The 13,571-nt window shown below is 43.5% G+C and overlaps 1 long non-coding RNA gene across 12 annotated transcripts in view; it reads right to left on the bottom strand.

Moving 5' to 3' along the window:
* LOC112981896 (uncharacterized) overlaps nt 1-13,191 on the bottom strand; it is a 36,238-nt gene extending 23,047 nt beyond the window's left edge. For 2 of the 12 annotated variants that reach the window (XR_003258850.2, XR_010386336.1), the window contains exons 1-2: nt 10,635-11,193; nt 187-358 (exon numbers count right to left, since the gene is read on the bottom strand). This is a non-coding gene — a long non-coding RNA (uncharacterized LOC112981896). Of the gene's footprint in view, nt 1-186; nt 359-4,263; nt 6,544-6,644; nt 6,766-10,634; nt 11,587-12,665; nt 12,721-12,771 lie in introns of those variants that run through there. The other 10 variants (XR_010386337.1, XR_010386334.1, XR_010386338.1 and 7 more) reach the window with 10 other exon arrangements.
* Between the last annotated feature and the right edge of the window lie 380 nt (nt 13,192-13,571).

Genomic DNA, 13,571 nt, shown 5'->3' on the forward strand with positions numbered 1-13,571 from the left:
CTGCAAAGACCCCCCCAGTCTCCTCTTTCTCCCTTCTCACGTTGTGCTGTCGTCGGTTCATCTTCTCCTACCACTCTTGCAGATAGTGGCTCAGTGTCTTATCCACAGCACACCTTGCACTTATAAAACCAGCCTCTTAGAACATGACATGTATGATCAAGATTCAGAAGAGACATATCTCCTCACCTTCTTCACCAATGTAAATATGCATCAGCTGACTTTAGAAAACAGCAAGCATCATTTGCCGGTTGGACATCATTACGAATTGAGAAGGAGAGCTTATCCAGGTACGACGATCCCAGCAACTGCATATGGCCTCAGAAGCCCAGTTAGGGCCTCTGGTCTTCATGCATACCTACTGAAGAGACAGGCAGCTGTATCTCCTGAATTCACAAAAATTTCTGCGTTTCATGATAGGCATTTGAAATAGAGGTTAATCTTCACACAGCAAATATTTCTACTGTCGTTCTACCCTGAAGTTCATATGAAGACAGCAATACTTTACTCTCTACAAGAAACTAGAGGGTTTTGTTAAGTGGAAATTATCTGAATACTAGTTTCTCAGCTTAGGCAAAAAGCAATAAATGACGCATATACCAGCTCATTGTAGGCGTAACCCCAATGACTTTTTTAATGCCCTTCTGAAATGCAAACACCTCCTTGCTGCAGGGATAGTTGTAATTTACTGTTTGGAAATTAATAATGGAGCCATGTTTGCCTGGCTCAAACAAAAGGACTGCTCCTACAAACCCTAGAGGAAGCAGCAGTTGCATTACCTCCTGTGGCTCTGCACAGGTAGGCCCAGTGGTCAGACATTTGAATGCAAGGAGTACTCTTAAACGTCACGCTTGCATGCAGGAATAATTCCAATCCAGCCTTCAACTGAGGGGGAGGGGAAAGGTTCAGGCTAGTGAACAAAACTTGTTTGATGCAATAAATTCAAAAGTTCACAGTTCAGCCTCCTTCCTGGTGTTCATTATCTCCTCAGCCTGCCATCAGCTGACAAACAAAGAGAAAGTAACTCTGATTCTGTTTATTGAACCAAAAAATGTTTTATCAGATAATAACCCTCATAGGTATTTTAATTCCCGTGCTTATCTTTATGACAGACGTACCGACTGACTGCAATAAATTCAAAATACTTCTCCGAGGGAAGGTCTTAAGGTTGATTACTGCAAGGAAGGCAGTGTTCTGCAGAACTTACAAACTTGAAAGGCCAGCCATATTTCCCAAAATGCCAACAGTTTTTATTGTTTTATATTAATTCCTCCCCTTTCAATTTCACACCAGAGTGAAGCAGAGAAGGAATACCGAATCACTGAGTACCAATTTCCAGATCAGTCATTCACTGAGCATTCGGGAGCTCTGGGCACCCCAGTTATATTTGTCTGGAAACAAAATGAACTTCCATGTCTCCAGCGAAGACCATAAGCACTGGGTGGTCATCTGCAGTATCCCCTGTCAAACTACACAGATATACAAAGAGACCTATAGATACAAAAATAGATAATTATCTATTTCGTGTGGCAAAATGTCTCACATGAATGTTTCTTTCTCATTTTGATGAGAAATGTTCCAAACATTCTAGCTAAAAGCTTCCACTTCAAAAGACTTAACATTTCCCCTTCTCCTCTGTAACAAATAGCTAAGACAAATATCTAATCTGGAGATTCCCCACCCACCCCTAGCCAGACACTTCTACTGTCTCTGGATCTCACTGCCTGTGAAGAGTTTAATTTCTCCTTCCTGAACAAAAAGCAGCTGGCAGAGGTGGCAACTTTAACCAGGCCTGTGACAAATTAGACAAAAACCTACATGCCTGGGACAGCAGGGACAGCAAGAGCTCGGGAGAGGCGGCCAGGAAAATCACTGTTTTATGGAGGGCCATAGCATTCATGGTTTTGGAGAAACTCATCCCTTCATTTGTCCGTATGCTGACTATTGCCAGGTAAAGATATTCACACGGGGTTTCGCGGCACAGTTGTTTCTGTAGCCTTTGGAGAGGGGACTGTCAGCCTCCCTGTTTGGAAGAGCTGTATCACACTAATAGCTTTTTTTTTTTTCTTTCTAACTTATGCAATTTTATTAAGAGCCAGGGATAATAAATCACAGTTTTCTCTAGGCTACTTTACAAAGTCCAAAAGTTAAAATTAATGGGTTTGAGGAGGTGTTTTTAAAATGTTATGATTACAGCAACCTGTTAGATTTTCTTTTTCACTCCCCAACCCACTTTTAGTCACCTTTGTTTTCAAACAGGCTGACAGTAATAACAGGCTAGGTCAAGTTTAATACAGCTATGTCATTAACAGCAACAAGAAAATCCTTCCTTGATCAGTAACTGCGTTTCCCAGGATTAAGTCTATTCACTGTTGGAACGGGTATAATGACTCATCTCCGATGTCAAGAATGAGCCAACAACTTACTACAAAATTAAATTTCTCACAGACCTGCCACAGCTACATCTGAGAAAGAAGAAAGTTAATCTGCTTCAAAGACAAAAGCTCAAAAAAGATTTTTAACATTTTCCCTCCTGTCTGTGCCACAAAAGGCATCATTGTGAATTCCTAAACTTCCAGAGGCAAAGAACGGTAGAACCAGAGAGCAGAGCAGAGCAGAGCAGAGGAGACAGTGAGGAGAGATGAGGGAGAGGTGAGGTGAGGCGAAGAGAGGAGAGGAGAGGTGAGGAGAGATGAGGGAGAGGTGAGGCAAGGCTAGGTGAGGAGTCATCCCTCCTGATAGCATCGCACTTACATACTAAGCCTCAGGACGCTCTAGACATGCTTCTTAATGAGACGTCCTCTTGCTCCAAAAAAAATAAGCTATACACAGGTTTTTGTTCATTTTCCCAAGACAAATCCTAATACTATATAAATAAATTGTTCAGTAAGAATGAAATTGAGTTTTCAGTAATAATCCAAAACATTAGTGTATTTCTACTTAATTTATAATTTCCATCCCCTGATAGCAAGGAATGAGAGGAAGGAAGGAATATTTTTGAGGTCTGTCTACTCTCCTCAGACATTTGCATCCTCACCTAAAATGTAAATCTCTATTTTATATGATCAGCCAAGCAGTTTGGTGTTACACTAGCAACACTGAACAGAAGACAATTCTTGGTCTTTGTGTGAGTTTGAAAAATACTGAAATTTAGTTGAAGACAATAGGAGAATGACATAAGGAAACATTTCAAGTATTTCAAGAGAACCCCCAACATTACTTAGGCATACCTCCGCCTTAATATATAAGGTCCCTCTTTCACCCAGAAAGATGGATCCTGACTATACCCCTAATTTTTTGGAAGTCTGAATTATGCTGCAGATTTGCTTGATGTTGCTTTCTATCATCCTCCTCTGCATATCCAGACTTATGGGAAAAGGCCAAGAAGAATGCAGGTGTTGTCAGGCCTTTCTCAGGCAGCTGCTGGTGATTTAGCCGGGATATTCTCCTTGTTATCTTTTACTCAGTATTGGTGAAAATCCAGTAACAATTTTGGCTTGTGAAAAGATGTGGTTCTTATACTAGGCTTGTGCAGGCCCAAACTCCTGGACAAAGGAGCAGGAGCTCCTAAACAGAATATCTGCACCAGAATATCTAAATAACTGAAGTTACTCAGACTGGATCCCATAAGAGATTAAAAATAACCTCAAGTCAGATGCTGAGATACCTAATTGTTCGGTATCGGGTCCTTGGCGTGAAATTCGGAAGTCCAGAACTAGTAAGGAGAGGTCTCTGCACTCTGCACTGGAGCAGTTAACACCTGAGGCAGGCAGTAGAATAAGACATAGCTGCTGCACAGAAAATCACCTGTAGCTAGGCAAACATAAGAAACACTATGCAGAAAGGTGTGCCTTAAACCTCACTCCTTTCTCCAATGCAGCCACAGTTGCAGTCAGAAGGTCACATCCCAGCGTCCTCATCTGCAGATAAGTGCTGGTCTTTGAAAAAACTAAGCCAAGCAGAAGTGATGCCCATCGTGAGCCTCTTATTTAGGTACTGCAGAGCCTGATCAGCTTGCCCCAAGTCACACAGACTGCCTGTGGTAAAGGACTCAGCTGAGGCTGGCTCTGACCAGGGCACTCAGCCCTCGCCCCCTCCCTGTCACGAGGTCCGTGACCCAGGTACCTGAGGAGACTACATAAATATCCCAAACAGCATTGATAGACAGGAGGTTTCTGTTTCATGCCTTCACCACTGAAAAATATGGGTTTAGGGGTTAAATTAAGTTAGAGCTGGTTAACTGGCATTCAGGTGGTTCGTACTAACATTGCACTGTCATTGCCCAGAACATCTTGCACTCAGAGGAACTCGGCTGTTATTTCCATCCACGAAGGAGATTCAGTATTTAACCAGGGTGAGTCTTTGTTTCATGAACAGAGGTGAACATTCACGTTTAAGAGCGACAGGGTTTCCCTCACACACCATCTCCAGGCTGTAGAAAAAGGCACATAACTGATGTACAAGTAGAATGGTTAGACTGGATGGCAACTACTTATGATCCTATATTTAAAAAGTTATGGATTCTGGTCCTATATTAACAAAGATATGGACTGTAGGGGATCCATTTTCTGTGGAGTCTGTTGTTTCTTCAGTAGACATCTAGTTTAGGTTTCCACTAACTCCTTGAAACTACCTTTTTTGTCAGTCTCAAACTTTTTTGGACCTAATAAAGCTATTGAATTCTCAGGGTGGTGGGGTTTTTTCTTTTCTTTTCTTTTCTTTTTTTTTTTTTTTTTGGTTGGTTGGTTGGTTTTTCTAAACATTCACATCCTTTCATGACCAACTTTATTTCACCCACATTTTGTATTTATCTATTTTCATATACTATCCACAGTTAATATTACAGTGTATGATTTTGCTAATAGTAGCAAACTCTACATACTTTTCCCAGTATCTCTGCCAAATAGCCATAAAAGACTGGCTGGTAGATGGCCAATGAATGCTGGTGGTCTATAACCACAATTTCTCAAACAATATGGAAAGAACTTTGCTTTGGAATATCTTTGATCTACTAGCAAACAGAACATTTTTTTTACTGGGATGAAATAGTAGGCTTTCTTCAAATTATGAATACAAACTTTCTGATGAGAAAACAAAGATCTATTGTATGGTGAACTGAGAGCACACATGGATCCCAAAATCTTATAATAATATTCTTTTAACCTACTGACCACTTATACCTGTTTTTTGTCTCTGAGGACATGAACGTACTGCATGCAGGAGAAAGGCTCCTCTTGCTAAGGCAGTTGTCACTGTATGTATTCCTGCCTTGTTGCTGGGTTCTTGCTCCAGTCCCTATTTCCTGTCTGTTCAGCAGGTGATTTTCTCCACTGTTTCGATACAGTTAACAGCAAGCTAGCTAGTACGTTCCTGAGAGCCTTGATGATAGGGTTTGCTTTTATTGAATTAAAAGCTCCTTTTAAAAACAGCCAATTTTTTTTGCCTTTGCTGCTCTCCTCATTAAAGAAAGTCCTTAATACCACTGCTAATTGTGAAAAGCTAACACAGTCACACATGATTTCACAGATCACCACATTTCTGACATTTAGAGTGCAATTTAGAGGCTTTCTGAGCAAGGATTTGCACACAGACTTCCGTGTTTGATCCAGGTCTAACTGCCTAGCAGAGAGAGCTCTCAGAGGTTTCAGAAGAGGAATGAGATCATTAGCGGAAGCTTCCAAACAAAGCTGGCTCCAGTTTTTAATTTTTTTTTAATACAGGACAACTCCACAAACTCAAGTGGGTGTATATCCAGCCCAGCTCTTAGTATAAATTATCTGAAGAAACGTTAGGGAAATAAAATTTTCAAATAGACTACATCTGGCACACCAAAGCTGGGCACAAAGGCCTATTTCCAGGGATTTCAACATCCATCCTCTGATACCCTTTCAGCTGACTGTGGCGTATCTATATGCATCCTTGCCCTAGAGCAATAACCGTTCCGAGGAGCCTATGGGAAGCTATTTCTGCCAAGAGCCCGTCCAGACTTATCTACAGAGAGACCGAACCAAGCTTCTCAGACCTTGTGGCAGCTGAGAGCTCAGGTCTGTGCGAAACGGTAAGAGCTCCAGTTAGCCAGAAGGCTGCATCCAGGCTGGAAACAAAGAGGAGAGGATTGTTATAAAATAGCCACCATGGGGTTAACAGCACAGCCCAGAAATACTTTGGGAGAATGCCATGCACCAAACCTCCTTTCCTTCCTGTTTATTCAGCAGGAGTTCCCCCCCTGCACACTGCTATTATGATGCAGTTGAAATAAAAATAGCCTGTTCCCTGCAATTCTCCAGATCGGCTTTGGCTGGGCAGGGTTTTTGTGCAGGAAGGCGGATGGAACAGGGAGGAGAGGGATTTTTCTGAGAAATCCCTTTGCAAGCCTCGCCACCTCAGGCAAACGCGGTCTCCTGGGTATCTGCGCCAGTGTCACAACGCTCCCCGTTCAAGGTCTGAGTGTTTTGCCAGCCGTTACAGGAGTCTCGTTTTCTTGCTTGCTCGCTGCCCCCACAACACCCCAGAGCAGTGGGATGATTTGTGCTAATCCTGCTTTCACTGACAACAAAGAAAAATCCCCATTACACATTGTGATAAAGCTATGGTCCTGTTCAAACCACAAAACACACGACAGTAACCTCGTATAGGACTTTTCTCACCTTTAGCCACCTAAGAAACCAGGAAACGAGGCCAACACAGCTGTTTAGGGTTCCTCTACGTTCAGCAAAGACAGATAGTCAGCTTCATCAGGCATTGATCACAATTGTCTTAGACACCCATCTGAGGATGATAATGATTTTTCTCTGGAGATATGAATAGATTAATACCCTCCCAATCCCTGGTAACTACTATTTCCCATCCGTAAGCCCCACCCAACCGACACTATCTTCCTAAGAATTTCCTCTTCTCCCCATCACACGGAGCTATAAAACAGGGAAACGGATGTCAGTGACAGCAGCATTCAAAACATCAGAGTCTGTGTTTAGCTCTAGAATCAGAATTCAACATTTTGACAGCCTAAATGGACCTGTACAGCTTATAAGTGGATAGCCCCAACTCTTTCTAATAAAAGTATTGGAAACACCATGGAGCCTAAGTCTCACCAAAAGTCAACGAGATCTTAGATCTCAACTGCCTAAGCTGATCTGCCTGCAATGGTTAGGCCTATATGTTACTTAGATACTTCTGCAAATATTGCAGCTGTTGTAATGAATGACACACCAGGAATGTAGATCATTCCTGGAAATCTCTGTCCAGTCCTGATGTCTACATTTCAAAGTAGATACTGACAAAAAAAGCTACAAGAACAATCCAAAGTCTTGCAAACTTTCCTTCTAATAAAAGTTGTTTAAGAAATCTCATTGGTTAATGCAATAGAAAATTAAACAGTGATTTGATCACAGATTGTCAATACCTACATTTGGGAAAGATTTCCAATACTATATGTTTCTTTATATCTGGAGATAAAAAGACATAATGTCATTTAATCTCTGCAAGCTAAAACTAAACAGAATCAGGCCTACAGTAAAGATATTGATTTTTAAAAAGAAAGATGATTGACCACTAAGGCGATGATTGGTTCTCTGCCAATGATGAGTAACGTTGATCTTTCTATAGACAAACTGAAGCTCAGTTGTCGGCTTGATACAAAAGTTACCAGGCAAGTTTGATTGTCCATGCGATTTGGAGAGGATAGCAGTTAGCCTCTTCTCTTCCCAGATGTGCAACCGTCCCTCTGCTTCTATCTTTAGGGTTGTTTTTAGGTGTTCTGCCCACATAGTCTTACAAGACAGAAAAGAACAGAAAGGAACATGGGGGCATATAGTGTAGAAATATTTGAGTCAGTGACAGCTAATCCATGAGCCGGTAATTCTCAGTCGTTTTTCTGCAGCAAAATGCAGCAGGGTATCTGATACAATCTGCAGCAAAGAGGTGCTTTGCTGCTTTGATGTGGCAATGACCAGAAGAGGTGAGTATCTGCAGTATTTATAACATCACAATACCTTCTCCTTTTCCCAACAGTAAAACACACAATCAGTAAGAGAACAGACTTTCAGAAAAATAAATTTTGGTTGGCATCTCAAAAGTTAGGCAAGCCAACTATGAAAGAGAATATAGAAATCCTACTAGTGTTTGAACAGTGGAAGAGATACAAAAAGTTATTTCTTATCTGAAGTTCTGGGTTTTTCTGTCAACAAAGGAGCTGAGAACTATATCCAGACTGCCAAAAAGAAAACCGTGCCAGGTGCACCGCTCTCACCACCCTGTTTGTACTGGAGCAGTGCTGCCGCGTTTCAGGCATGACCCAGATCACACAGGGCTAGCTGCTCTACTAGTAGCAAACAAAAAGACATCCCTGCCCTCAACCCAGTGTACACACAGCTGGTAAAGGCATATGAGGCAATGCACACCTATATGGCTTAAAAATCCTGTAAGCATGCAAAGGAGGATACGATCAAGAAAAACAGGTGGAGATTTACAGAAAGGTTCTTTGTAGTGTTCTGTACTGAGAAATTCCCCGATAAAGGTACAGGATTAAATATAATGGGTCTGTTGGCAGAAATAAAACATCTTCCTCCAGCTAAACGATTGGATAATCAGACTCGTATGATTGCCTTTGGTGTGCTGACTCACCAGAGGGCAGCAGCTTTCCAGATGTGATGTCACCCTGTAAAAATGCAAGACGTCCCTCTTGCTGTCCCAGTAGTATCGTCCCTTTATGTACCATACCCTGATGTCAGCAATTTTATTTTGTGTGCTTGGCTGGCAATCTAAGCCCTGCAACGTTTTGGGATAACAGCAAGTCGGGTCAGGTATCTGATATGTGATTAAGTTACAGTTCAACCTTCCAGCATGTCTGTGGTATCAAAACAGCTTCTTGCCATTAGTCTGCAAGGAATAATATGTCTAGGGTGATCTGCTCCTGCATACATAGACATACTTTTCTGTCACCCCGCAGCAAACTGAAAAGATTCTAGGAAAGAAGCTTCACTCTAGTGGCTAAATCCACTGAGAGCAGGATCCCTCATTTTGTGCTTTTAAGTGAAGGAAGGAGAAAATTACATTTATTTTCTACTAAAGCAGGAAAAAACTAACTTTCCCAAATATTTTGACATTGTATCTGACTTTGGAAAAAGAGTCTCTCCTATTATTAATAATAATAAAATGAAAGGATTTAGCTCTCCTTAGAAAACCAGGAAACAGGCTAGCAGAAAAGAGACTAAAGCAAGGAAAAAAAGGGAACATATGTATTAACTTTTCTCCTCTGCAGCTGAGTGCAGTTAAAATATTCACAACAACCTCCCTGACCTCTGCTCCTGGTACTTTCAGCTCAGGACCCTGCCCACTGTAAGAGCAGGCACCAGCCACCCCCTCAGTGAGCGACGGACACCCTCTGGCCTGTGCCCTTACCTCTCTCCAGCCTCACATACTTCCAGTGCTAATAGCAGCAATGTCTGAGGAGCCCCTGGCAGGGAGAAAGTCTGGCGTACTTTGTATCTCTGTGCATCTCTGGATGAGCATCTCTGCAGCTAACCTTAGCCAAGAGCTCTGCTCCCTTTCCAGTGCCCTTATTTCCCGTGTCAAAATTGGAATAATATTTTGTTTTATTTGGAATACTATGAGGAGGTTACAAGAGCCTCTAGAAGCTTGTATAGGAGGCATTGCATTATGTGCACCATACAGCAAAATAAAACCAACAAAACGAAGCAGGAAACATCATCACAGTGTCATTTCTATTCTGGCTAGCTGGCTTCTGGGTGGCCTGGTGTGATATCAATGCCTAGAAAGCTTCAGCATAGACTTCATGGTGTCATTTGTTATTAAACTAGAGATAAACTAACTGCAGACTTAAAGTCTGAAACCCGTTCCATTCCAGTTCCAGTTCACTCTTTACCCTCGGGAGAGGATGGGGTCTGGATTTTGCTGCAAGCGGTGCGAAGAAAATATCCTTCACACCCATCCCAAGCGGAGCCTGCCAAGGGAGCACGCAGGTCATGCTTCTCCTCAACAGCGACCAGGACTATGCACAGACACACAGCACAGCCGTGGCATACTCTAAGAGTGAAACAAAAATCACTGGTGAATGTTTTAGATATCTTTGCCTAGGCCAGTGTTCCTGGCAAAGTGGGAGAAATTATAACAAACATTATGGGAATGCAAAGTCTTATCAAAATTCCCCATCAAGAGACCATAAGAATTTGTCAAGTACCAGGGAAGTGTGCCACACATGCGAGGGACTGCAGGCTTGAGTACTGCGGACTCATAGCAACACTTTCAAAGTACAAAAACCCTCTCCACTTGCTCTCTGTGCTTGAGACCAAACTTCTCAAAGGTTGCTGAGTGTTTGGTTTTGTGTGGGAATACTAACTCAAAACAGAAATTATGATTTCTATAAAACAGAGGAGACTTCTTACTTCTGCCAGCAGATACCACTTGGAGATTAATTGTTTGAAGCTTAAAAATATATTTGGGTGCTACGTGAACTTGAGCAGAAGTCCCAGGTAAAATCATAAGTCTATTGTGTTAGTCACTGTACACATGCACACAATCAGAGAAAGACAGGCCCTGCCCTAAATTGTTCACTATCTAAATATACTAGTCAAACAAAGGATGGAAAAGGAGGGACACAGAGAGGTGAAACAACTTACACAAGGTCTCACAGCAGCCAGCAGCAGAGCAGGAGCCAGGTCACAGCCTCCGGCTGGTCCAGCTTCTCCCTCCACGGCGATCCCCGCGGTCACTGCTCAGCAGCCTTCCCCCTTCCCAAAGGCTCCGCTCTTCTCGTTGTTGATATAAATCTCTGGAGCAACGCAAGCCCAGAAGTGATGACAGTACAGAACAAGAAACGCCGACCAGGAGGGGATGCAGCTCCGCCGGCACGCCTGGATAAACACCAGCTGCCTGTGGGAAACGGTCCGAAGCGGCTTGTGAAAAGCATCTACACGCGCTGCATCCAGCCCGGGGCAGCACCCGCAGCCGAGGCCTTTCCCAGCCACCCAGGGGACACAGCCGGGGCGCCGGCGGCTCCCCCGGGACGCCGGGACCAGCCCTGGGCGCCTGCCCTGGCCGGGGCCCGCAGTGCCACGGCGGCGGGGCGCTCCCATGGGCGCTGCACGGCCGCCCTCCGGCTCCCCGGGAGGCACATTCCTGCAGAGCAGCCGGCCTTCTCGGGCTGGGGCCGTTATCGCATGGACTCCAGCTAGTGAGCAGGGAAGAGATAATAAAACAAGGCTGAAGTTTTCTACATGGGGAAAGCGTCTTTTCTATTTCTCAAAACTCCTGTTTACCAAAGATTTTCTGGCTAAGCTCCAGTGGGCAGAAAAAGACTCCTCTGCACTGACAAGCTCCCTGCAGTCCAGTTCTTATCTGGAGATGCAGCCTTCAGGAGTGAGGGTTAGAACCCTGCTTTTCTTCTAAAAGCATTGGTGTCCAGTAATCCCTTCATGTGTTGTGTCAAATTCATCAGGGCTGATATCCTGTTCTCCAGTTACTATCCCAAATTGCCCCTTTGTCCTCTTTAATTGAAATATTGTTTAGTTCAAACTTGCACAAAAGGCCCTAACAAAATTAGTCTAATTATTTGTTCCCTCCTTTCTTTTAAGCTATAATGAGACCTTTTACACATACTGAAATAAAGACAAATCAGGATACTAGCAAACACTGTTTTGGATAAATGAACACACCTAATTCATTTCAGTTTGTCTGGAAATGTATTTTTGCCTAAAGCACTGATTTTTTTTTTCAAAACCTGCAGAAGGGAATTAACAATGATGTAGTCAAACCAACTTTTAACTACTGTAAGCTGTGGAGAACTTCAGAGAGCTTTTATAAAGTCTATCCTTCCACTCATCCCTCTTAAGCACTAAGATATTACTCATCCTGAGGAAGGGTGGCACAGAAGACTCATGAAATTCAGGTTTAATGAGTGTGAGGGGAAGTAGGTAGGAAGAAACCACATGAATTATTTGTACAAGCTGCAGCCTCACAAATTAATTTTGGGTGCAGGAGAAAGACATTCTCGCACACCTCCCAGCCAAAAAGGGCACGCTGCAAACAGCAGTGTTCCCCAAATAGCAGCAGCCGGAGGAGGGAAGCAGGCAAAGTCCTCGGATGAGCTGCTGAAAGCTGCTGATGTCCATTCAAACCTGAGGGGAGCACACCAGGCTTCCCACCACGTGTTTTGGAAGGAGCTCCCTCTCTGTGATGGGGTGATGGGGCCACGCCAGTGCTGGGAGCTCACTTCGGAGAGCACAGGACACCCTTGCAGGTGGACTTGGTCTCTGCTGTGGCTCCCTGGTGGCTTTCAGAGGAAGGCACTGGGTGCTCAGCAGGTCCGAATTTCTAGAAATAGCAAGAGCCTTCCAACACCCACCCTCCCACCACCACAGTGCCTTTAACAGGTGATTTTATTGCTCAGGTCTAAACATGAGCACTTGCAAGCCCACTGCTGTATTCTTGTTACTGCACTTAAAGCTGCAGTCCCTGGAGGTGCCAGGGGTGCAAGTGCAGTGGTGGCCCCAAGGTTTCCTCCAGGCCCTTCCTCCCTTTCCCGCCAAGTCTCTGGGATCTCCCTTCCCGCCTCACTCGCCCTCCTCAGCACAGCACTGCCCGGAGGTACTGCTCTCCCTCCCAGCAGCTCGTCCTCCCTAGTAGGTAGGTGTTTTGCCTCTCCCACTTACCTTGTCTTGGGCCAGTCACTGCACCACTCCGGATGCTTTTGTGCCTTCTGTGGTGCTGGAAAAAAAAGCAAGTAAGAAGCCATGGAATCAGTCAAAGGGGACTTACCTCACTACTTTTTTGTCATCATTGCAACAGCAACTCTTCATTAAAGCTTGTACAGCGTTGTCCCTTGAAGCTCAGCCCACAATATTTACATAGCCTCTTTGATACAAGAAGACCCATTTAACAACAAATACCTAAGCTATAGAGAGCCCTCTTTCAGAAGGGATCGTCATCATGTAGGTACGGGTTTTATGCATAATACTGATTCTCAGAGACCTGATAGCTTCTTCAGACAAAAAAAAATACAGCTTAGCTCATGCAGTATACGATCAGTTGACTGCTACTGAACAAATGTATAGCTGCAAATGTTTACTTTTTAACAGATAAGCAGTAGTCTTGTGTCTTCCTGGAACCTAACTGGAATTCAGATATTGTTTGACTTTTTCTCTCCCACAACATGCATTTGGTCTTATAATACTTTCAAAACCCAGGGCAAATAGAATACTGAAAGTTAAACATTACATAAGCCAAATGTACCCATTACCATGACTTCAAAACAACTGCTGAGAAGAACTTAGATCTATCTGATCCCTGTCCTGTAAGCAAATATTTTAATGAGTAATTAAAAGTCACTGGTCTTCATCACAGCCCACTTTCTTAATAGTTCACCTGCCAGCTCTGTGAAGATTTCTGACTATAACAACACTCCTGGCCACTCCTACAGTTTTGTTTTTCTATCTGAGGAGCTCAAAGCATTTGACATCTGTTCATTATTTACCCAGTGCAATACACTTGGCAAGCACAGCCAGTGCTGCTAATTTCACCACAAGAGTAAACCAAGGCAAGAGAGGCAGACCCTCACA

Source organism: Dromaius novaehollandiae, chromosome Z (assembly GCF_036370855.1).
Source record: "Dromaius novaehollandiae isolate bDroNov1 chromosome Z, bDroNov1.hap1, whole genome shotgun sequence".
NCBI classification, from domain to species: Eukaryota; Metazoa; Chordata; class Aves; order Casuariiformes; family Dromaiidae; genus Dromaius; species Dromaius novaehollandiae.